The sequence below is a fragment of the Euprymna scolopes genome, chromosome 37 (assembly GCF_053919585.1).
Source record: "Euprymna scolopes isolate OS-2025 chromosome 37, ASM5391958v1, whole genome shotgun sequence".
Lineage (NCBI taxonomy): Eukaryota > Metazoa > Mollusca > Cephalopoda > Sepiida > Sepiolidae > Euprymna > Euprymna scolopes.
This window is the reverse complement of record NC_136518.1, coordinates 30271267-30295404: the sequence shown is the minus strand read 5'-3', so window position 1 is coordinate 30295404 and position 24138 is coordinate 30271267. Positions and strand designations below refer to the sequence as shown.

At 28.5% G+C, this 24138-nt stretch overlaps 1 protein-coding gene across 3 annotated transcripts in view; it reads left to right on the top strand.

Moving 5' to 3' along the window:
* The window catches only part of LOC145261117 (uncharacterized), a 485607-nt gene that overhangs the window by 168379 nt on the left and 293090 nt on the right, over positions 1-24138 (top strand). For all 3 annotated transcript variants that reach the window (XM_080119358.1, XM_080119357.1, XM_080119359.1), the window contains exon 2: positions 18770-18799. The gene's annotated coding sequence lies outside the window, so the exon portion shown is untranslated. The remainder of the gene's footprint in view (positions 1-18769; positions 18800-24138) is intronic.

The following is a 24138-nucleotide window of genomic DNA, read 5'->3' as shown; positions in this document are numbered from 1 at the left end:
CAATATATGTTACCATGACATAAGTTGACATATATTCGGTTGATTTTTAATAGTATTTTGTCTAGTTTATTATTTATAACATCTTTTCCCAAACTTACCGTGTTAAAGAGACAGTCTGGCGCCATTTTGAATTTTCCAATACATCAGTAAACGCTGCATGTTTTTCGAGCTGAATAAACATGTTACATTGAATAAAAACCCAAAAAATCTATCCAGTTTGGTAGAAAAGTAACTTATCTTGCCTTTGATAACATTTATTTGTTCTATATTTGTTTTTTGACAACTTTTTCGAATCTATGTGTACAGTAATACAAACCCATAAATTTTAATATTTTTTAAAATATAATTTAGAGAAAGGGGGGGGGGATAAAACCTATATCTCCCTTCGAAAAGCAACCAACAAAAAATGAAATTAAAAAGATTCTTGATAAACGATCGCGGAGTTTTCAATAAAATTGATTAATAAATTTATTTAGTGATTACTTTTTCTCTTAATGATTTGATTTTAGAATTTTGAAGTAAAAATTTAAAAAAATGAAAATGAGTTAACGAGAGATTGTTAGAACATGGTATCTCTCGCTCCAAAAAAATATTTCGCTTTTAATTTATTAGTTAATTACAGTTTTTTTTTGTTCTTATTTTAACGATGTTTTTTGGAGTAATAAAAACAATAATAAAAATAAAACAAAAAAATTTAAAAACATTCTTCGTTACATTTTGTTTTGATTTTTTAATTCTGATAGTTTTTTTTTGTTATGTTTTTGTTTTTGCAAAATTTGACAGGACGACAATAAATGTTGATAATTGATAAAATTATAATTTTAAATAATGCATGATTGCATGAGTGCATTTGGTATGAGAGAAAACAAAACCATAACAAAAGAAACTGTTTTTTTAAATTTTTTTGTTTGTTTTTATTATTGTTTTTATTATTGTTTTTATTATTGTTTTTATTATTGTTTTTATTACTCCAAAAAACATCGTTAAAATAAGAACAAAAAAAATGTAATTAACTAATAAATTAAAAACAAAAAAAAATGTAATTAACTAATAAATTAAAAACAAAAAAAAATGTAATTAACTAATAAATTGAAAACGAAATATTTTTTTTGGCGCGAGAGATGCCATGTTCTAACAATCTCTCGTTAACTCATTTTTAATTTTTTTAATTTTTACTTCAAAATTCTAAAATCAATCATTAAGAGAGAAAGTAATCACTAAATAAATTTATTAATCAATTTTATTGAAAACTCCGCGATCGTTTATCAAGAATCTTTTTAATTTCATTTTTTGTTGGTTGCTTTTCGAAGGGAGATATAGGTTTTGGTGCCCGGAAAACTCGTCCCGGGAAAACTCGTCTCCGGAAAACTCGTCTCCGGAAAACTGGTCCTCTTTCGCTAGGTAGGAAAACTGGTCCCTTATTGAATAAATACCGATTGAAAACACATTTTATGATCATTCTTGAAGGAGATATTATTTTTTAAAATAGACTATAGCCCCCCCCCTAATATTTTTTAAAAATATTTTTACTTGCTTAATGTTTTCTTTTTTTTTTTTTTTTTTTAATAAAATCGATTTTCTAAGTGTCCGTTTTCTACCTAACTGGCTAAGTTCTTAGTGGTTTCACTTATATTAAAGCGTTTATTATGTTCATACAAAGTTGATTACAAATTTTTTTTGTTCTTATTTTAACGATGTTTTTTTCGAGTCATAAAAACAATAATTAAAAATAAAACCAAAAAATTAAAAAACAGGGAGCGATTCGATTTTTCGTTACTTTTTTGTTTTGGTTTTTAATTATGATAGTTTTTTGTTGTTATGTTTATGTTTTCTCTCATACCAAATGCACTCATGCGTTATTTAAAATTATATTTTTATCCATTATCAACATTTATTGTCGTCCTGTCAAATTTTGCAAAAATTAACTAATAAATTAAAAGCGAAATATTTTTTTGGCGCGATAGATGCCATGTGCTTACAATCTCTCGTTAACTAATTTTTAATTTTTTAAATTTTTACTTCAAAATTCTAAAATCAATCATTCAGAGAAAAAGTAATCACTAGATAAATTTATTAATCAATTTTATTGAAAACTCCGCTATCGTTTATCAAGAATCTTTTTAATTTCATTTTTTGTTGGTTGTTTTTCGGAGGGAGATATAGTTTTAACCCCCCCCCCACTCTCTCTCCCTCTCTCTAAATTATATTTTAAAAAATATTAAAATTTATTATTTTCTATTTAAAACTAAATCTCCCTCAGTAATTTCTTTAATTTTCTATTTTTTAGCGATTATCAAGACCCCTAAGATGTGATTTACCGGACATTATTTCTCGTTCGGGTTTGTATTACTGTACGATTTTAGGAAAACTCGTCCCGGGAAAACTCGTCTCGGGAAAACTCGTCTCCGGAAAACTCGTCTCGGGAAAACTCGTCCCCTTTCGCTAGGTAGGAAAACTGGTCCCGTATTGAATAAATATCGATTGAAAACACATTTTATGATCGTTCTTGAAGGAGATATTGCTTTTTAAAATAGACTATAGCCCCCCCCCATAATATTTTTAAAAAATATTTTTATTTGTTTAATGTTTTTTTTTTCTACCTAACTGGCTAACTTCTTAGTGGTTTCACTTATTTTAAAGCGTTTATTATGTTCATACAAAGTTAATTAAAAAAATTTTTGGTTCTTATTTTAACGATGTTTTTTGGAGTCATAAAAACAATAATAAAAAAACAAAACAAAAAAATTAAAAATTGGGAGCGTTACTTTTTTGTTTTGGTTTTTTAATTATGATAGTTTTTTGTTGTTATATTTTCGTTTTCTCTCATACCAAATGCAATGCACTCATGCGTTATTTAAAATTATAATTCTATCAATTATCAACATTTATTGTCGTCCCGTCAAATTTTGCAAAAATTAACTAATAAATCAAAAGCGAAATATTTTTTTTTGGCGCGAGAGATGCCATGTGCTAACAATCTCTCGTTAACTCATTTTTAATTTTTTAATTTTTACTTCAAAATTCTAAAATCAATCATTCAGAGAAAAAGTAATCACTAAATAAATTTATTAATCAATTTTATTGAAAACTCCGCTATCGTTTATCAAGAATCTTTTTAATTTCATTTTTTGTTGGTTGTTTTTCCGAGGGAGATATAACCCCCCCCCCTCTCTAAATTATATTTCAAAAAATATTAAAATTTTGGTTTGTATTACTGTACAGTACACATAGATTCGAAAAATAATAAACTAGACAAAATACTGTTAGAAATTCGCTCAATATATATTACCGTGACATAGGTTGACATATATTCGGTGTTTTTTTAATAGTATTTTGTCTAGTTTATTATTTATAACACCTATTCCCGAACTTACTGTGTTTAAGAGAGAGTCGGCCGCTATTTTGAATTGTCCAATACATCGGTAAACACTGTATGTTTTTCGAGCTGAATAAACATGTTACATTGAATAAAAACACGAAAAATATATCCAGTTTGGTAGGAAAGTAACTTATCTTGCCTTTGAAAACATTTATTTGTTATATATTTGTTTTTTGACAATTTTTTCGAATCTATGTGTACAGTAATACAAACCCAAATCGATTTTACCCTTTTATAACAACAGTAAATAAGTAAATTCTTTTTATATTAATATAAAAAAATATGCGGTCTCGTTTATGAACATAATAAACGCTTTAAAATAAGTGAAACCACTAAGAACTTAGCCAGTTAGGTAGAAAACGGACACTTAGAAAATCGATTTTATTTAAAAAAAAAAAAAAAAAAAAAAAAAAACATCAAACAAGTAAAAAAAATTTTTTTTAATATTATGGGGGGGGGGGCTATAGTCTATTTAAAAAAAACAATTTCTCCTTCAAGAACGATCATAAAATGTATCAATCGATATTTATTCAATAAGGGACCAGTTTTCCTACCTAGCGAAAGGGGACGAGTTTTTCCGAGACGAGTTTTCCGGAGACGAGTTTTCCCGAGACGAGTTTTCCCGAGACGAGTTTTCCCGAGACGAGTTTTCCCGGGACGAGTTTTCCGGGCACCTTACTGTACACATAGATTCGAAAAAGTTGTCAAAAAAAAACAAATATATAACAAATAAATGTTATCAAAGGCAAGATAAATTACTTTTCTACCAAACTGGATATAATTTTCGTGTTTTTATTTAATTTAACATGTTTATTCAGCTCAAAAAGCATACAGTGTTTACCGATGTATTGGAAAATTCAAAATGGCGGCCGACTCTCTCTATTTAACACGGTAAGTTCGGGAAAAGGTGTTATAAATAATAAACCAGACAAAATACTATTAAAAAAACACCGAATATATGTCAAATTATGTCACGGTAACATATATTGAGCAAATTTCTAACAGTATTTTGTCTAGTTTATTATTTATAATACCTTTTCCCGAACTTACCGTGTTTAAGAGAGAGTCGGCCGCCATTTTGAATTTTCCAATACATCGGTAAACACTGCATGTTTTTCGAGCTGAATAAACATGTTACATTGAATAAAAACACGAAAAATATATCCAGTTTGGTAGAAAAGTAACTTATCTTGCCTTTGATAACATTTATTTGTTATATTGTTTTTTGACAACTTTTTCGAATCTATGTGTACAATAATACAAACCCACGTATTTTAACAAACTGAAAATATGGATATAAAAAAATGATTTTGCATGTTATTTTTGTTATGTGGTGAAATAATCTTAAATAAGAAACATGATTTTTTCTTTAGGTTAATTATTTTTTTACTGTGCAATATTTCATGAATTTATTAAAAATATTGTTTTTGATTTTGAAAAAATATTGTGGTTCATTTGCATTTAAAAATATTGTGGTTCATTTTGATTAAAAAATATTCATTTTGATTTTAAAAAAATTCATTTTGATTAAAAAAAATTCATTTTGATTTAAAAAATATTGTTCATTTTGATTAAAAAAAAATAGTTTAATTTTAATATTTGTTTATTGTCTTAACTCATATCAAATGCTTTGCTTGTGTTCTGCTTCAAATATTCATAATCTTACATGCATAATTTTCATTTAATTATATTAAATAAACTTCAAGTTTATTTCAAATCAAATCGTGTTCCTTCACTTTTTTAAAATGTAATTTATAAGTAATTAAAGAACGCATTCTAATCTTTAAAATCTATAATACAACGAAATATTCAATTGCTTATAATACTTAAACAAACAACTTGTGTTTTTTTTAATATTTTTTTATTATTAATATTAGATGAGTTTCAGTATAAATCATCGTGTTCTTTCTTTATTTCTTTATTTTAATCCAATTTTGAAGTTTTGTAACGCTATCTGTAAAAATTACTGTTCATTATTGACAGTCTAAGAGTTCCACATATCTTGCTTGTTGGGACCTCGGCGATGACGTCATTTTTTCAGGTGGCCGGCCATCTTTATAACGAAGGCCACGGTTTCATTCATTACAGATTTTTTGAATGCAGACGAAACCATAACGGCGGCGAAGTACTACCGTTGAAATGAAACATTTTTATTAAAAAAATTTTTTTTACATCAGTCAGGGTGATGTAATCATTATATGATGATCTATGCATATGAATATATATATATATATATATATATATATATATATATATATATATATATATAAATTCATATATATATATATAATTTTATATAAATATATATATATGTGTAAATAAATATAGATATAAATATAGATACATATATATAAATTTATATATATATAAATATATATGTATTAATATAAATAATTGAATATATATATATATAAATTCATATATATATAATTTTATATAAATATATATATATATGTAAATAAATATAGATATAAATATAGATACATATATATAAATATATATAAATATATATGTATTGATATAAATAATTGAATATATATATATATATATATATATATATATATATATATATATATATATATATACATGAATATTAATAAAATAAATATAAATAGTTAATAAATGATAAAAGTCTATATTCCAAAGTAATATAGGTTTAGCATTGGCTAATGCTAAGAATTATAATTGGAGTAATTGATTATAACAGTTAAGTGAGATTAATTATGTAGTGTTTCAAATTCAAATTAATAAATGATTTAATGTAACCGCATATTGCAACCAGTTCATTTTTTTTTTTGTTTCGTATATACAAACATGTGTAATAGATTATAATTTTTGTTATTTTCATAAATATAAATACATTAACTATTATTAATAATTTACTAATTATTAAATATAATATTTTTGGCAGAATATTCCTAAATTAATAGCTCTAGTACGAATAGATGGGTTTAGTGATTTTATTTCTAAATTACAAAATGGCGTAATAGAAACATATTATAAGGTATTTACAGTTTCTCTTCCAATTTTCGAATTTTAATCATGTCAAAACTTTATTTCCTCTTGATGGATTGATTGTTACTATTTCTTCTGAAGAGGTGAGGACAAAATAAGTTCTCTAATTGACATAATAATTAAGGGATTGATTTTGTGCTACGAAACAGATAATGTAAAGAATTGTAAATGTCAACAGAATTAAAGGAATAAATTATAAGATGATCAACATCATGACTTTGGAATATAGATTTTTGTCATTCATTCACTATATTCACTATATTGCTCTGTAATTACATTGAGTTTCGTAAATAATGATTGGTATATATTATAAGGAATTAAAGTAGAGTTCCACAGATATATACATATATATATATATATATATATATATATATATATATATTAATATATATATTAATATATATATTAATATATATATTAATATATGTATATATAAATTTATATATATATATATATTAATATATATATTAATATATGTATATATATATATATATATATATATATATATATATATATATATATATATATATATATATATATAAATGTAACTCTTGGTTCGTTCGTAATTAATAGTCTAAATAACCACTGGACGGATGGCTTCCACATTTTGGTATAATATGTTTACGGTACGCATGCGTGTTTCTATATATCTCTTTATAATTATAACATTATACGTAATTTTTCTATAATAAATATTTGGTTTTCTTTATACGGATGGGCCATTTGGGGGGGGGACAATTATTTCATTTCACACCGCGTGTCCTCACTTGACATCACTAAACGGAACTTTTATATACCAAATTGATTTTTTCGTTTAAAAATTTAATTATTTCTCTTTCGTTAATATATATATATATATATATATATATATATATATATATATATATATATATATATATATATATATATATATATATTTAATATTTCGTGTTTAATATATATAAAGTACAATTGTTGAATGTTATTTTCTTGATTATATTTGTGTGGGAGAAGTACAATTAAAAAAAAAGATTAAAACGGAGCGAAATTTAAATTTCCATTCCATTTTTACTCTTTATGAATATTAAAAGAAAAATTATTAAACATTTATTAATAATGCCTCACTTTTATAGACATTTGTTTTTAAATTTCTTAAATGACGACTTTTATCGACTTTTTTCTATATAGCATTTTTTATATAGCATTTTTTTAATAGCATTTGCGGATGGGTATGCTGACATTTGTTTTAATTTCTTTTTAAATGACTTTTTTATCGACTTTCTTTTTTTAATAGCATTTGCGGATGGGTAAAAAACAAAAAAAAATAACTAAACCATTTACTGATACTTCTCACTTTTACAAATATTTTTAACAAATAAATTATACCCTGAAATTGTCAGTAAATGGCTTAGTTATTTTTTTCGTTATTTACCCATCCGCAAATGCTATTAAAATAAAAGTAATTTAAAAAGAAATTAAAAAAAAGCAAATGTCAGCATACCCATCCGCAAATGCTATTTAACAAAAAGTTGATAAAAGTCGTCATTTAAACAGAAATTTAAAAACAAATGTCTGTAAAAGTGAGGCATTATTAATAAATGTTTAGTAATTTTTCTTTTAATAAAGAGTAAAACTTTTTTCAAAATAAATGTGACAAATAATCGTTTAGTTACTACGACAACGTCAGTAAATAAAAAAAAAAGTGTTACGTGCGCTTGCGTCAGAAAGGGAGCGATGCGTGTTTATTATATGGTCGCCAATGGAATTCAACGCCCAAGGAGTACCAAATTCTGTTTTACAAAAGAAACGTTTACTACCAACTTTCTTTAAAAAAAAAAAGTGCAAGTTTTCCTGAAAAAAAAACCTTTCACCTTACAATTAATAAATAGCGACCCATAAAAATCTGGGGTGCTTCTACACTTTATTGCCGAAATTAGAGACGCCATTTTTTTTTTCACGCACTTGCTATCCAAATCTAGGGGGGGACATCATTATATGGCCGAATGATTGCTTCCGGAAAGGGAAAGAATAAATTTACCAAAATTAACATTTATTACTTCCGGAAACGTTAAATTAAACTAAAATTATCATTTATTACTTCCAGAAACTTGGTGAACCGATATTACTGGAGAAAATGAATCTTGACAATTCAAAAAAACGTTTAAAATTATTTATTTGTTAGAAAAAAACTATTTCATAAAAGTTCATAAATGTTGCTTTAAAAGTAAATAAAGAAAGTGAAAGAGAACATATATCCGTAATTGTTTAATTGGAAATGTTTCGATTTAATTAATGAGAACGGGAAAGTTTTTCATGGAACAATTTTTATTTTTTTTATTTTTTTTTTTATTAGAAACAGAAAATTGAAATGACATATTCATAATAGTTTAACCTGGGCGAGCGCCATTTGAAAACCAAAACAAAACCAAAACATTTATTAGTTTTTTTGTTTGTTTGTTTATTTTTTCGTTTGTGTGTTTTGTTTTTTTGGGTTTCCTTTTCGAACAAATAAATAATTTAAAATATTTTTTTGAATTGTCAAGATTCATTTTTTCCAGTAATATCGGTTTACCAAGTGTCTGCAAGTAATAAATGATAATTTTAGTTTAAGGGAGTAATAAATGTTAATTTTGATAAATTTATTTAGTTTAATTTATCGTTTCCGGAAGTAATAAATGTAAATTTTGGTAAATTTATTCTTTCGCTTTCCGGAAGCAATCGTTCGGCCTTATAATGATGTCTTCCCTAGATTTGAATAACAAGTGCGTGAAAAAAAAAAAAAAAAAAAATGGCGTCTCCGATTTCGGCAATAAAGTGTACAAACACCAAATCTGCTAGCTGAGTGACAAATCTGCTTAAAATATTGAAAAAAAAAAAGAAAGAAAAAGAATAGAAACTCTAGATGTATCAGAAATTTGGAGGAATTTTTGACACCCCTAACAGAAAACTGCGAATAAAAACCCGTAATTTCTCTTTTTAAAGTGAGTTGTTTATTTTCTATATGGAATATACTTTCAAAATAAACTATTAAAGTTGTTTAAAAAATAATAGAAATATTATTTTTTTATGTTTTGAAAAACAGTGTTTACAAAATGTTTACAAAATCCGGCGTGCCTTCATGCAGCCATTTATTTACGTAATAAAATCAATAGAATTTTACGAGTTAAATACTTTTCAATTTTTAAACTTTAAAAATCTATCAAAATTTTTCTATTGATTCAATTTTTACGATATTTTCAGGGTCAATGTGAAATTTTATGCTCTTTGCAATAAACTAAATATAATATTTTACACAAACGTTTTTTTTCAAATTCACACCCCATTCTGAAATGTTTATTAAAATTTTAATAATTTATGTGTCAAATTTTTATATATCACAAATTGAAGATAAAAGATCAATAAAGAAAATATTCCAATTTAAAACAAAAAAAAAAGAATAGTTTTTTGGAAATTTACCTGTAAAGTCTAAAGTGTAAAACTTTTTTTTTTTTAAACACGATTTTTTTTTAAATGAAAGCTCATGTTATGCTTACATCCTCAAGTAAATACCAGACGTTGACGGCAAATTTTTCTATCTCATTGAATGTTTTCTTTTTTTAGATATTAAAAAAATAAAATTAGTTGATGAAGAAGTATTAAAATATATCAATCAAAAACTCGCGTATTTCATTAAAAGTATTTTTTTTAAATCGATGAAGCGGATTTTTTGTTCTAGGGGAAAAACTTATGAGTGAATGTGCGTTTCTTTTTTAACTACGGAGGATGAAAAATACTAATTTTGGTTAACACACGCAATAAAAAAGAGATATTATTTATGTATGCCCTTGGACGAAAGCATACTTCATAAATTTCATTTTAGCAGCAGCAGCAGCTATTTAACACTTCGCGCAAAACATGTTACAAAAATGCGATTTTCTAGGACACTCGCTTTAAAAATCCTTTTATTTAAAAAGTACATGGAATTTAAAATATAAATATGGATAAATTCTTAACAATGAAGAATGGAACTACCCATTTAATAATATTTTTTTATGTAAGTGATTTTTTGGCATATATATATACATATATTTATAAACAAGTCAAAATATGTTGATTTTCTTTATATTTTTTTAAAAGAAAACCGCTTTAAAGAAACAAATATTGCATAATTTGCTATTAAACCTGTTATTTTTTTTTTAAATTTGGTCTTTGCTCCTTTGATTGAAAATAAAATTAGGGTTTGAATTGTATTTACAAGTAGTTATAAGCTTAAAAAAATAGTAAGTTGAATTATTAAGGTCCTGATCATCATTTTTAATGGCCACTTTCTGATACACCAATAGAACCTCTCCCAAACATACTGGCAATAATTTGGTTTCATCCTTCCTTTCAGTGTTTCCAATAAGGGGGATGGATTTACTAGGATTTGTATTAGAAGCTGGGCACTTATTAAAATTATTTAATTGTTGAATTTTTTGCATTTTGGTTAAATTTGTTAGTTTGCTAGCGCTAAAAGCCCCCACAAAAAAATTGAACAAAAGACAAAATTAAAAAGAATGGTACTCATGCAGAATTTAACCCCCCCCTCCTCGTACCGAATTCCAATTAGTTTAGGGTTCGACCGGCAATCACCGGATTCAGCCGAGCGTTGTTCAAATGTTGAAACACTAAACCAACATTTTATTTATTTTTTTGCAGATTTAATTAATGATGGGAGTATTTTTTCCGTTTATTTTCTTAACATCTATTGACAAAAAAAAATTTGTACATTCTCTTGAAAAAAAAATCTAACTTTTCTCTACTTTCACCTAACTATTTACAGTGTTCATATAAAACATTCATTTTTTTCTTTTTATAATAAAAATTCTGTTTTCAAAAAGAAATGTTTATTGCCAACTTTCTTTTAAAAAAAAATTCCTGAAAAAAAAAAAACTTTCACCTAACAATTTATGGTAAAAAATTCACCTTTTCTTTGGACCCCCCCCCCCCAAAAAAAAAAACTTTTATTGATAAAAAAATTGCAAAAATAATAAAATAAACAAACAATACAAAATGCAATTTTTTATGAGGAATGTGTTCCATTTTAACAAACTGAGCCACAGCAACGCGTGGCCGGGTATGGCTAGTAATATAATAATATTAATATATGCATATATATATGAATATATATATAAGTATATATATATATATATATATATATATATATATATATATATATATATATTGATGCATATAAAATATAAATATATATAGAAATATAAATATAGATAGAAATAATTTTTAATATCAACTATTTTTAGCAAGATCACTGGTTGTTGTAATATCGAACGCCCCTCCCTTTCTTTTTACATTTTCACTCTTCTAACACTTGATTTACACATCTGCTGGCCAAAAATGTTCTGATGCCATCTCTTATATACAGTTTTTTCTCGTGTCATTCGGGACGATTTCTCTATCGTCATAATTCTATTTTATAGAAAGACTCGCCATCGTCAAATCAAAATCTTCCCAGAAAACTGCAATTGCATGAATAAGAGAGATTGCCCACTTGATCAACAATGCTTACAGTCTGAAGTTGTTTACAAAGCCACCATTACACCAATAAAAAAAAATCTAAAAATCGTTTCAGAGTCCACAAATACTTCTTTAATAACCCCAAATACCCGAACAAAACCTCCCTAACTACTCACTACTAAAATCTAATCCAAAATAATCTCACATCGACCATAAAATGGGAAATTCCCCCCAAAAATAAAAATCCAGTACTTGAAAATATTTATACTCCCCTTGCTTTTTTTGTCTGCATGAAATTTTTTTATTACCAACGTTAAAGATAGAGACAAATTATTAAATATTAGAAATGAATCATCAACTGTTTGCTAACATTACAAGTCCCACCTCTTGAGCAACTTTACACCATACTGAAACACTCTCATTAAACACCCTTCCACTCAAACAGATTACCTTTATTTTATCCCTTTAGTCATAATAAGAATTAGTATACCTTTTTACCTTTTATTCCACCAGTAAATGTTAAATTTTAAATAATAATTATCTACCTTTTCCATTAGTAGTAGTAGTAGTAATAATAATAATAATAATAATAATAATAATAGTTATCTATCCATTCGGAATAATTTATAAAATAATAGTCATATATCTTTCATACCATAAGTACTAATAAAGATAATAATAATTACAATAAGTATTCAATTTATTCCATTAGTAATAATTATGCAATAATAGTTTACCTACCCGTTTTTTTATTTAATTAAAAATAATTTTAAAATTATATATATATATGTGTGTGTGTGTGTGTGTGTGTGTGTGTGTGTGTGTGTGTGTGTGTGTGTGTGTGTGTTCGTAATGATAACAATAATAATGATGGGTATTATTTACTCCATTTTTATTCCATTAGTAATAATTGTTATAGTTATTTATCTTTTATTCGATTAGTAATGATGATAAAACAATAGTTATTTATCCTCTACCCTCTGTCCTTTACTCTATCAGTAGTAGTAGTAGTAGTAGTAGTAATTCTGAGGCCCCATGTTTTGACAAGCTTCTGGGTTTGACCTTTACTCCTGATCTGAAATGGAACACGTACATCATAATCCAGATAAAAATATTAACGTGAAATTTTCACGTTAATATTTTTATCTGGATTATGATGTACGTGTTCCATTTAGCAAATTATAGGAATATGGGAAACCTCAGATTAAAAGAATCAATACTGATTGAAAAGTTAAAACCAAAAATTAACAGTAAAACAGAAAAAATCTAACATATTTCTAATAGACTAATATTTTCCATATACGGTCTCAGCCATTACTCATACAGCAAAAAAAAAAAACACTCACTTTAATAAATACATAATATAAACAAATTAACGAATGAAGAAATAGATATATAATTTCTCTTAGATTAATCGCATCTGTACAAAGTCCCTTGATCATATATCTACATATAAGTAAAATAAAAGTCACCTCCATTAACCACTTACATAATTATTGAAGCTCCAGGGCGTCTAATATCTTACAAAATCTTTTAAACAACAGCGGTTAGTTATAACTAGGGCTGTGACAAGCATATTCTTTTACAAAAGAATATTCTTTGCATATATTTCGTTAGAGAATATTCTTTTAACAAAAATCATATTCTTTTTTTAAAGAATATTCCTTTAACAAAAAGCCTATTCTCTTAAAAAAAAAGAATATGCAAAATATTTATGGAATAAGTTGTGCCGAAAATATGTTGAAATAAATATTTGCATACGAGTCTTAATTTTACGAAGTTTTCTTTTTTATATAAATTAAATCAAACATGGTAAAACCTTCGTAGTTGTGAATTTACAATAACCTTTGGTTCCTAATGAGAGCCATTCTATTAGAGGATTATATTAGGGACGAAATATCCGCGTATCCTTTTTGACCTAGGTCTCCAGGGCCGATATATCGGCCCCGTAGTGTCCAAAGGATTGTAACTACAATTTGTATCGAAAAAAATAGCCAGGTTTAAATATGGTCCAGTAATCTCCTACGATTGGAACGTGTTTTCTTTTTTCATTATAAGGCTATTTTAGAGGACAACCAAAGAAGTTTTACTTTTGATAATTTAAAGACTAATTTAATTATAAAATGCAATAAATAAAATATTTAAGTTCCATAGAGTGTTCAATTGTTCACAGTATATAAACAGTATATACATTAATGAGTAGGGCAATGTCAATAATATTCTTTAATAAAAAACAATTCTTTACATATATTGGGTTAGAGAATATTCTTTTGATAAAAAGCATATTCCTTAAAAAAAGAATATGCTTTTTAAAAATGAATATGCAAAATATTTATGGAATAAGTTTTGTTTTGCCAAAAACATGCTGAAAGAAAATATTTGGATAAGAGTTTTTAATTTATTCATTTTTTTAGATGAATTAAACGTGGTATAACCCTAACAGATGTGAATTTACATAAAAAAAGGGTCTAAGATTTGGTCTGTTGAAAAAGAGTGATATTATAGGCATATATATAAATATGTACAGACATCTCGTCCTTGTAGATACTCAAAGCGTGTTAGTACCCAGGACGAATTTACAAGATCTAAAAAAAACTAAACAAAAAATGCCGAAAATAATTAGCACTCCTGCTGAACGGATGGCAAGATATGCCGATGAATTTGAAGATTACCAGTTAACTGGCAATTGCTTAACCTGCAAATACTGCAATATCTAGGTAGGAACAAACTTTAATACATAAAATTTGCAATATAGTTGACTAATAGATTGGCGTTGTTATAGTAGTTTTGTTTTTGAAATTCTATAACGGTAAATCTAGCTGTATTAAACTTTGATTGAACGTTGAAATTTACAATTTATTTTATCTACTTTTTACGTTAATTAATAAATGTTAATCGGCTTCAAATAACTTTTTCCACCCTTCCTTTAAATGTATATATTACCATTAAATAATTGATTTTTATTTTTACAGATCAAAAGTTGTAAAAAATCTCTAAAGCAGCATTTAAAAACCAACGCACATCTGGCAAAAAAGACCTACACGGCAATGTTAGGCGAAGTTCCTACTGCAGTAACTAATTTAGGAGCCAGTACGAATAATTTGTTCAACGTTGACTTATGCAAAGTGTTGATTGCAGCGGATATTCCGTTTCATAAACTGAGCAATAATGTGTTCAAAGACTTTCTTCATAGGTACACACATAGAAATATTCCAAATCAGACTACACTAAGAAAATATTACGTTACTGAAGTATACGAAGCAAAAGTGAAGTCACTCAGAGAAAAAGCTGCTGGAATGAAACTGTGGGTCTCGATTGATGAAACCACTGATGTAGAGCAGCGTTTTATTGCTTGCTTTGTGTTTGGCATTCTTGGGGTAGAAGAGGAACGCAGCAAGTGCTATTTGGGAAATATTGCATGTCTGCCAAAAGTTAATCATTCTACAATTGCTGCTTTTTTTAACGATTCGTTGCAGTTTTTGTGGCCGCAGCAAGTCCTTTATAATAATGTGCTTCTTGTAACCACTGATGCAGCTGCATATATGTCCAAAGCTATGAATGCTCTTCAGGTTTTATACCTGAAAATGGTGCACGTTACTTGTTTGGCCCATGGCTTGCACAGGGTTGCGGAATTAGTCAGGCAGGCGCACCCAAAAGTAAATAAACTGATTTCAACTGTAAAAAGTATATTTTTAAAAGCACCCAATCGGATCGAAAAGTTCAGGGAACTAGCCCCAGGAGTGCCCCTTCCACCGAGTCCCATTGTAACAAGATGGGGTACGTGGTTAGATGCAGCGCATTATTACGCCAAACATTTGCCCGAAATTACTCCTGTCATAATGTCTCTAGATTCAACAGAGGCCCAAAGTATATTGGAGTCCAAAAAACAGTTGGATGAGGAATCACTGCCATTTGATTTCGGCTTTATCGCCAACAGTTTTTCCATTTTAACAAAAAATATTGCAAAGTTGGAGACTAAAGGACTGAGTCTTTCAAAATCTATTGAATTAATTAGAGAGGTCGAAATGACACTTGAGAAGATGGATGACTCCCAATTTCGTAAAAAGTTGAAGAATGTCATTTCAAAGAACAAAGATTTTGCTATTTTAAAACGTCTCGATGCACTTATTAGTGGGAAGGCTTATGAAAATGAAGGAAATTTGGATGCATAGATCATTTAAAAGTTTTAAGTGCCGAAGAAATGGCCAGCTTGAAATATGCCCCAGTAGTCTCATGCGACGTGGAACGAGTTTTTTCCCAGTATAAGACCGTTTTAGCAGACAACCGCAGAAGTTTCAATTTTGAGAACATAAGAACGCATTTAATTGTAAAATGCAATGAATAAAATATTTGTTTAAGCTTGATAGTGTTTAATTGTTAGAAGTATTTATAGCATAAAAATAAACGTCATATAAATATATAATATATATTATTTATATATTATTTATAAATATAAATATTTTCTTGCGTTTTCGGCATTAACTGAAGCTTTTACAATCATCAATAGAATTTATAAAAAAAAAAACAAATAATTAACCCTTTCGACCCTAACATTGCAAAATTACCAACTACTCAACTATACCCGTTCTATTAAAATACTATAGTAAGGCCGAAATATTTGTAGGTCTTCTTTTACCTTAAATCCCCATGGCCGATATATCGGCCCATTGGAATGGAAAGGGTTAATATTGTTGCAAACGTAAATCTAAGGTACCTAGCATAAATATATTCGCTTGAAGTACAGTGAAAATATACGATTTATAAAAATAAATATACAGTAGCCAAAGAGAATATTCTGTCTCAAAGCAACATATTCTTTTTAAAAAGAATATTCCTATGCAAAAAAGCATATTCTTTTTAAAAGAATATTCCCGTGTAAAAAAAGCATATTCTCGAGCTTATTCTTAAAGAATATTCCCGGCATATAAAAAGAATATAGAGCATATTTGAAAGAGAATATTGTCACAGCCCTAGTTATAATCGTATCAAACAGAATTTTGAATTAAAAAGGCTTACAAAAAAATACTAATTCAAACAATGATAGTTTATAAGCACATAATAAAACATGAATTACCTCCCCTGAACAGAAAGCCTGTAGACAAGTAAAAATAAATTACCTCCCTTGAGCATAACTGAATGAATTAATCTTAGACCGTTTGAATTTAAAATACGCAAGAGAACTATTTCCCCTGAACATTAAACGACATTAATTAATCTTTGAGCGTTTGGATTTAAATCTAAATTAAACAGCCATTTTGCAATTTACATACTAGAGAGCGGATTCATTTCTCCACTGACCCGAAAGGATATATGGAAGGACCACCCACAGTTAAAATTCAGGTACATAAATGAATAAATATATCAAATATATATATATATATATATATATATATATATATATATATATATATATATATATAAATAAATAAATAAAAAGAAAAATATTAAATTATTTATTATTCATTTATTTATTTATCTTCACACAACGACTGTACATTCCTGTATTGTTCTACCCTTCTAAAAAATACCTTATATATATATATATATATATTAATATAAAATTATATGAATATTAAATAGGATTGAAATATATATATATTTCAACTGCATTTTAATATTCGTCCCTTTCACAAATATAATCTCGGTGGACGAATAGTTCTTGCAGAAGCACGCGTTCCATTTGTCTTGATGGTCCGAACACTGGAATGTGTTGTCATTTTCTTGTTTTATCGCTTCTTAACTTAGAAAACAAATGTAAAAACGTATGGCAATAAATAGAATACTGGCGCCTATTTTTTTCAGATGTCATGTGATTCAATTTTGTTGGGTTTTTTTGTTTTTTGTTTTTAACCTTATTTTTACGATTGTTTTATTTGCACATTATTATATATTATTAATTCTTTTCTATCCCAATTTCATGAAAATCTTTTATGCTTCCTGGGCTTTTGAGCTTATATCTTTTTTCACAAATGGCTTTTTATTTTTATCACGTGTATATTAGTAAAATATAAAGTGGAAGCATCAAAATAAAGCTATTTAATTTTACATCTGCAAAGGACATAACTTATATTTCATTTTTGCTCATGAATGAATCTCGTAGCAGTTATTGCTTTTCCATTTAAAATTTGAATCTGAAAATATACAGCAGTTATTGCTTTTCCATTTAAAATTTGAATCTGAAAATATACAGAAGTTATTGCTTTTCCATTTAAAATTTGAATCTGAAAATATACAGCAGTTATTGCTTTTCCATTTAAAATTTGAATCTGAAAATATACAGTTTGTCTTACATAGGGTTTTTTCGTTTTAGTTAATTTTAAATTTGATATTTTGTTTGTTATTTAAATATCATTCGTTTTTTATTATTCATTTTATATTGTTGTTTTTTAATTCCCCTTTGGTCCTTTATACAAATTTTGTGTTTGCTTTAATTTCACGGTTTTTCTTAAGCATGGATTTATTTTAATATTAATTAACTTTGCTTTTACTTTGGTATTGTATTTAAATTTAGTGTTCTTACTAATAGTTTTACGTTTTTCGTTTTAAGATAGATTTGGTCATTTTGAAATAACATGGTTGTGATTTTCGTTTGAAAGGGGTCTTTTTATTTAAACTTGTTTTATAAATTTAATTTGAATATTTTTGGTTAGAATTTTGTTTTCACATATTGTTTCTTTTATATTTTATTTTTTAAATTTATTTAAATTTTTTAAATTAACATTTTGCATTTGTAATGTTCAGTTGCTTTCTTAATTGACGCTTTCAAAGTTTTATTTTAATTTACTGTTTGTTTATATTTTCATTTTAATTTTCAATTGGATGTCCTTTTCTAGACCTTAATTTCTTTTAAATTAAATCATTTATAATTCAAGTTTATTTTTTTATTTAATTTTTTTTTTTCAGATTTTAATTTGGATACGACTTTCGAATTCGGTTAGTAAATTCATGTTTTTTTCCATATAAATTTGAATGTTATATTTTTTTTATTTAAATGCGTGTCTTTTTGTTAAATCCGTTTTAATTGAAAATTTTGCTTTTTTAGAGTTATTTTTTATTTCAATTTATTTATTTTTTATTGTTTTAATTGTTATTTAATGTAAAGTTGATTTTAATGTTGATAAATTCAATTTAAGTCTTTTTATTTTAAATCTGTAAATTAAATGTAATGAATTGATGCACAGAGGATTTCACTACATTTAATGGAGAATCCCGAATAATTCCAAGAAGTAACCGAATCAGTTTGGATTTGAAAGCTACTGTCGTTTTAGGAAGTTTTAACTTTTTTGGTTTACTAATTTTTTTTAAATCTTTAACTCTTTAGTGGTCTGATATGCATTAATTTGCTTATGAATGAATTATCTGCGTTACGAAGAACGAATTTGGAAGAAGTTCATCGAGTTTTTGGCACCGAAGAGAGCACGTCCGAATTTAAGGAGTCGTGCAAATGTTGTCAATCCTTTTTTTTATTAGACTTTATTAGATGACAAGCTATTTCGGCAAGTAATGAAGGAGTTTTAATTTAAGAGTCGAGTAGGGTTTCTGAAAAATACCGTCCTCTAATTATGGAGAAGGGTAAATGTGCATTCGAAGGCGGATTTTTAAAAATTCTCGTCGGCGTGAAATGTATAGTCTAAATTGTGATTCGAGTCGAATTCTTTGGAAATTGGAGTCGTTGTGTTATGAAAGAGATTAAATTCCGAGACGATGGTCGGATTACTAAGTTAGCGTCAGCATGTCATGAAAAATTCGAATAAGCATTTGAGAACCGGACTTTGAAAATTTGAAAAGTGTTATAAGTAAGTAGACGAGAGTGAGATTTTACAAAAATGATCGTCATGAAATGGAGAGATTAAATTGCGGGTTGATTTTAGAGTCGTTGCTTTATGGAAAATATAAAATTACGATTCGGATCAGACTTTTATAAATTAGTTTTGTAAAGTTTTAGAGAATATTAAATTACATTCATATAAAAGTTTATTTAATTGTTACCGTTGTCTAATAAAGAAGATAATTATGATTCAACTCTGATTTTTATGTTTGAAAATTAACAGGAATGTGAAAGGCTAGTTGTATCTGGCCGTGTACGGAGGGCTATTTTAATCTAGTCATGAACGGAAGGCTAGTTGTGTCTTGCAGTGTAGTGATAACCAGCTATGTCTAATGAAGAAGAGTAATAGACAGATGTGTTTGGTGGTGTAGAATCAGAGCCAAGTATGTTTGGCAGTGTACAGTGAGAGCCAGGTGTGTCTGGCGGTGTAGAATGTAAGCCGGGTGTGCCTGGCGGGGTAGAGTGATAATCAGCCATGTCTGGCAGCCCTAGAGATCTAAGTACTGATCTGGCAACGGGTTTGTATGTGAAATGATATTTAAGGATCATGAGAGCGTGTAGTTTAATTATTGGATTGACCGTGAAATCACTTTGGAAATAGGTTTAACTATGATGACCGATTCACTTATCCTACCTTATACATATGGTTTTTAGGACCCCCCCCCTACAAGTAAAGGGTACAGAGAGAGAGAGATAGACCGAAACAGAGAGAGAGAGACGGACAAATAGAGGCAGAGACGGAGAGAGAGAAAGACAAAGCTTCAAATAGAAAGGGGGCATAAACTAGAAGTTATAGAGATAATAAAAAAGCGTGTTTTTTTTAGCCAGTTGAGAATTCGTTGGTGAGGAAAGTCCGTTGTACAGGCGGTTGGTAATGTCGTCCAACAGCCTGGCTGAAAAAACTTAATTTAAACCATTATGATCCTGCACCCAGGAATCAGTCTGATTTACCAAGCTTATAAAGGCTCTTAGCTCATGTCCTTACTGAGACTATACGTGTAACGACGTTGAATAATTAATTTTACTAAAAAGGCTTTGATTTTTTTGTTGTTGTTTGCCTGTGGTTGTGAAATAAATTCTTCGCTAGACCGATGTTTCAAGATGCAGCAGACGAGAACGATGCACCTGTCTGTGAAAGAGGACCTCCTCCTCAACGTCCAACATCAGACAACCAGCCCAAGTACCCTTGTGGTAGTGTTACCGACCAGCCATCATGAGAGCAGAACTACCACATGAACTTAGGGCTATGCACGAGTTGGGTGTTCAAGTAGAAAAGCGATGAGTTCCAGCGAGCGTCTGGCATAGGTCCTAACCACTACATGAAGAAAAGATGAAGATAAAGAAAAAAAACTAGACGATCAAATCACAAGGAGTTATGAATATATCTTCGCCAGTTTAAAGAATGTTAATTCGCAAGGAGTTCCAGAATTAAATGCTCTCAAAAGCTTTTGAAAGTTTTGAAGATTAAAAGTCGTGGGAAACTTGAAGGGTCCAGACGCAAGGTTATTGAATATTATTTGACAAGTTTATTGAATTTTATTTTATTTTATTTTCACAAATGTAACCCCGAACTGTCGGGAGTGGGGTTACCTTTTAAGGTTCGGCCCAACTCTGCTCCCGGCGACGGGTGACACAGCCCATAGAGTTATATTATGGTGCCGTGACTAAGATATAACATCTCTATGAGATATCCACGAACACTTTTTTTTTCATTAACGCGGAACTCTGTTTTGTTTTTGGACAAATCGACAAAGAAAGAGAAGAAAAGAACAATTGGAAAAAATAAGAGTTATTCGAGAAAGATTCAAATTGCTGAACATTAATAGAACTTTGAAAGCATAGCTAAGACTTGCAGTTTAAGCTAGCTCGTCCCATCAAGTGCATAATATGTGATAAGACGTCGATGAAACGGCAGGGAAAGACGGCAGCGGCAGCAGCGGCGAGAAATGTAGGACACCCTTGGTTTCTATTGTTGTCGCTCATATAGGTGTATCAGAATTTTTGTAGGAATTTTTGACACCCCTAACACGAAACTGGGAATAAAATATAAAAATCTCGTAATTTCTCTGTTAAAAGTGGGTTATTTATTTTCTTTATGGGTTATACTTCCAAAATAAACTATTAAAGTTGTTTTAAAAGTAATAGAAATATTTTTTTTTAACAGTAATGAATTTTCCGAACTCAATATTTTTCAACTTTTAAACTTTAAAAATCTATCAAAAGTTTTCTATTGATTCTATTTTTGCGATATTTTCAGGGTCAATGTGAAATTTTATGTTCTTTCCAATAAACCGAATATAATATTTTAGACAAACGTTTTTTTTTTTAATTCACGCCCCCCCCCCATTTTCAAGTTTCTATTAAAAAGTAAATAATTAATTTACTCACCGAAAAGTAAATAATTAATTTACTCACAAATTGAAGAGAAAAGGTCAAATTTAAAACAAAAAAAAACGTAGTATTTTTTAGAATTTTACCTGTAAAGTTTGAAGTTTAAAACCTTTTTTTTTTTAAACCACGTTATTTGTTTTTTCTTTTTTCTTTTTTTTTTTAATGGAACCTTGGTCCTTGCTCCTTTAACTGAAAAAAAATGAGGGCTTGAATTGCATTTTTCGAGGAGTTATAAGCTTGGAAAGACAGGGGGTCGAATAATTCACGCCTCCCATTTTGAAATGTCTATTAAAAAGTAAATAATTAATTTATGTACCAAAGTCACAAATTGAAGAGAAAAGATCAATAAATAATATATTCAAATTAAAAAAAACAAAAAAAGAACTGTTTTTTAGAAATTTACCTGTAAAGTCCGAAGTTTAAAACCTTTAAAAAAACAAAAAAAAAACACGTTGTTTTTTTTTTTGTTTTTTTTTTTTGTTTTGTTTTGTGTTTTTTTTTTTTTTATGAAACCTTGGTCCTTTAATTGCAAAAAAGAATTAGGGCTTGAATTACATTTTTCGAGGAGTTATAAGCTTGGAAAGATGGGGTGGAATTATTCACTATTTTCACGAAATTTCTGACACACCTATCGCTCATATTAGGTGCATGTTGTCAGTGTCGGTTCCTGGGTTAGGTTGCGTTAGGGAATGTTTTATTTTAAGAAACGAGTGAGCGCAGCAGAGGCAGTAAATTTTGGAAAAAGAGAGAAGAGCTAAATAGAAAGAAATACGGATAATCATAGGGAAAATAAGGGCAAATGATCCAGACGGGACGGGGATGAAGAAGATGGTGCACGGATTGTCACATACCGCCTTGTTGGCCCCTATGAGGCATGATGCGCATGGTTCGTTAGTAGGTGCGCTAACAGCCATATGCGTCTCAGACTTGAGCGGCGTAAAACTAGTTGCGCTGGTGAGGCACATTTAAAAGCTGTCCGAAAATCGCTACGCTACGGTTCTAAAGAAAAAAACAATGGGCAGAGCAGGAGTCCTCGATGAAAGAGAGGAGATATGGATTGACAAGTGAAGGTAAATCCTGGGAGTAAAGTGTGAACGAGAGGAGGGGTCTGCGTCACGCAAGTTCCTCGAGCGATAATATAGTAGTAATTAGGTTTCAGTAGACATGCGAAAGTGAAGAGGTGGGAGAAACGGTTTAAAACATGAGTGGCAGTTGTTCAGTCAAACTTTGATTTAAATTCAACATTAAAAGAAATTTACTGACGATTTAGAAAAAATACGATACTTTTTCATTTAGAAAAAAAAAATAAGAAAAGGAAAAAAATAAACATATGAGAATCGAACAACGGTCGTTTAAGGGAAAAGAAAAGAAAAAGACAAAAAGAAATAAGGAAACGAAATCAGTTACCACAATAGTTGATATGACGTTGTTTGTTCATGACTCTTAAATGTGATTTTCTTTTATGGCAGTCTTGTTGTTAATGTTTTAGCGGCAATACAGAAGAAAGAGGGTGATTTTGTTTTTCTAAGAATTTCTTAAATGTAGTCTGTTTAGAAGACGAAGAAAAGCGGAAATTGAGTTGGTCTAAGGTGAAAACGAATGGTGTGGTTTTATTCATATATTTTAACCATGGCCCATTGTTGAATGACACGTTATAGATCGGTGTGGGTTATCAAGAGATAAAAAGAAATAGATAAAGAAATTTTCACGAGATTTTCTGGCTATTTGTGGAAACCGTTGGTTGACACATCGGCGGAAGAAGCAGTTGGGCAAACGGAAAAGCTGAAATAAGTGCAGGGCTGCGTGCGGCTGCACTGTATACGGAAAGTCAAGGTGGAGGTATTGGATGATTCTGAACGGAAAAGCATGAGGTAATACAATGGAAAAATGTGGCTGGAAACTGTGCACTGTCTGGATAAGTCATGAAGTTTGACTAAAGAATTTAACAGGACACGAGGCGTGTCTCACTGAAATGCCGGAGGAAGAAGGTGGGTGGGAATGTGAATATTAAAGTGATGTAATGCAATGAGACACTCCTGAAAGGTAAATTGTA